Here is a 2,951-nt window from a genome sequence, read left to right on the forward strand (position 1 = left end):
TCGTGTGCACAAGCATGACTGTGCATGGAGCAGTGTTGTCTACAGTATTGTGGAAATTGTAGAATAGTATCGTGTGGATCAGTTTAAGGCATTGTCTTGTTTCTCATGTACAGAGCCAGCTGTGTACAAACACCACATTTTAGAGGACATCTTGCAGACCATAAGGACTTATTAACAGAATTTCTCAAAAACTGTGTTGGGTGAGAATCACTGACTCAACCGTCACTGTCTCAGGGAAATGACTTCTGGATTCAGCCATTGCTCATTCACTGACCGTAACTCTAAGAGTGTCACAGTTCTTACATACATAACAAATAAGGCACAAGTTAAGCTGTAGAGAAGAAGTTGTGAATAAAAGGTCACATATACTTGTACAGACCCTGTATATCGTGGCAGCCTTGAGTGTCCTATGACTCCTATAACTCCATTTTTTAAATGATGGAATCCCTGAATCACAAAACAACAGTTGTGCATTTTGGTTCTTTTATTGATTTATTTGAGGTCTTCCTAAAATCTGCAGAGTTAAAAATAGACATACAGCAATGCCAGTATTTGGTTAAACATGTCCTGGTCATTTTCACCTCTACCTGCTTTTGGTGGCCGTCCACAAGCTTCAGCAAGTTTGTTGTTCGTATCTTTGTCCTCGCTGGCTTTCTGACACAGACTTGTTTCTTCGTCACAGTCCACAGGTTCTTGATGGGGTTTAAGTCAAGGCTTTAGGAAAACCAGTCTAAAACCTTAGTTGTAGCCTGATTTCACCACTTCTATACCATGTTTGATGTGTGTTTTAGGTCATTGTGTTGTTGGAACACCCAACCTTCTGGCTGATGATTCTAAGTTTTCTTTCTTCGTTATTTCGTTCATTTTGTGTAATGAGCAGCTCCACTGGCAGCCACAGCGATACCATTACCAAGCCTGACAGCAGTCGTGGTGTTCCTGGTGTCTCCTCTAAACATATTCTTGGTCATTGTTTCCAAATTGCTCAATTTTTGTGTCATCTGGCCACAGAGCTCTCCTCCAGAATGCCTGTTCTTTGTCTGTGTAATCAGCAGTGAACGTCAGTGGAGCCCTGAAGTGCTGCTTCTGGACGAAGGACTTCCTTTTTGCATGACTTGCTTGTCTCTCAGCCCTTGGCAATGCAGAACATGCTTAACTGTGGGCACTGATAACTGTGTTCCAGCAGCTCCTAATTCATAGCAGAACTGCTTTCAGGTGATTCTTGGATGACTCCTGATCATCCTGACCAGTCGTCTCTCAGCTTGTGTTTTCTTCCTGATCGTAGCAGTGGCAAAACTGTGCCATGCACTTTATACTGAGAAACAATTAACAACAACAACAATCGGGCTTTTCTAGGCGCTCAAAGACTCAAAAGACACAACCACCATGACACAGGTTGGAATCGAACCGCCGACCCTCCGATCACTGGCCGACTCGTATGATGTGATAGGTACGATGTGGTGTGCTGTTTCCTGTCCTGCATGTTTTCTGGGCTTTTCAGCTTCTGCTTGAAGGACAGAAACGTTTTTCTCTTAGTGTGTGTGTGTGTGTGTGTGTGTGTGTGTGTGTGTGCGCACTATGCTAAGATAATATCTAACATTGCTGTCTTAGTGTCACCATCAGCGTTTTTGTTTCACTCCGTTCTGCTGCCGTTCTTATCGCCGTGACATTTGCACAAGTCGTGCATGTGAGCTGATGGAGCAAAACACTGAGCTGTGACACACGAGCATCGTTCTGAGGAAGATTATAGGGCAGGAAACAGTCACAGTGGGACTGAGTCGTTTAGCAATTATTTCTTATCTTTGCCTCTTGTGATGTCTGTCAATGAAGATAGTTTGGGTTGGATCTGATATGAATACAGCAGAATGTGTTGTCAACAACAGTTAATTCAGAAGAAATATAATTCCAAAGAAAACTGCTCTCCTCTGTTTCTACAAAGTGATGTTATTTTTTAAAAATAGACTTAATTCAATCCCCGTTTTCATCCTGGGTTGAAAGTAGAATTCTCAGAAATGACCCACAAAAAATTTAAAACTATCTGACTTTGAACTGATATGCCTTCCACATTTTCAAATTGCTGAATTCGTAGCTTTCTATGATGGCAAACTGTTTACGTGTGTCTTTACTTATTAATGATCAAGTTTCCTTTTTGTTGTTGTTGTTTTTTTTTAATAGAATAAATACAATAGAAACACTTTATTTATCCCAGACCTGGGAAATTACTTCAATACCGCAGCGAAAAAGAAAAACACTCAATCACAACAAGAAAAGGATAAAATTAAATACCACTAAAAAATAAACTAACTGTACAAAACAAGCGTGTTACAGAACAGAGAGCTGCTCTCTGCCAGGCAGAGTACAGTCATTTTAAATTATATATCTGATTTATTTTCCAGAACAAACAACTGCAGAGCATGCCATTATTTATACACACTAGTGCCAGAACGGCATCGTTATAAGTTCACCCAGATGTTGAGCATCAGCCTGAGCGTCCTCCCCCGCTGTCATAATGAATCCTTATTATTCCTTTTTTCAACAATAAGACCTGGACTGTGCTTCTCCTTCTTCTGGCATAGTGGTGTGATGTCCGTTTGGTTGTTAGGAGTCATTTTCAGGAATATGTTCATAAAAATTGATTGATATTGATAAAAATTCTGAAGCATAATACCGGCATCCACCTTCAGAATCACACGCCGTGACTTCCTGCAGCTGATCTGGAAGCCAGCACAGAGCGTGACATGTGTGTGTTTGTTTTTGTGTGTTTTGGAGGCTGAGGGGAGGGAGGGGGAGGATGGACGGAGGGAGAGGGGAGGGCTGATTCTTTTCAGCCTGCGCCCTAATGGATGCTGCGCCATTAGTAAGCCATCCACGCTAGCAGGCAGGCGATCGGTCGACCGGCACAAACCCCCCTGCAGGAACCCCACTGATGTCAGCCTGGAAACAGAGAGAGAGAG

At 42.3% G+C, this 2,951-nt stretch overlaps 1 protein-coding gene across 2 annotated transcripts in view; it reads left to right on the top strand.

Moving 5' to 3' along the window:
* arhgef4 (Rho guanine nucleotide exchange factor (GEF) 4) overlaps nucleotides 1-2,951 on the top strand; it is an 89,148-nt gene that overhangs the window by 34,379 nt on the left and 51,818 nt on the right. The gene's annotated exons all lie outside the window — the stretch shown is intronic.

The sequence above is a fragment of the Stegastes partitus genome, unplaced genomic scaffold, assembly GCF_000690725.1.
Source record: "Stegastes partitus isolate 25-593 unplaced genomic scaffold, Stegastes_partitus-1.0.2 Scaffold1435, whole genome shotgun sequence".
In the NCBI taxonomy this organism is placed as follows: Eukaryota; Metazoa; Chordata; class Actinopteri; family Pomacentridae; genus Stegastes; species Stegastes partitus.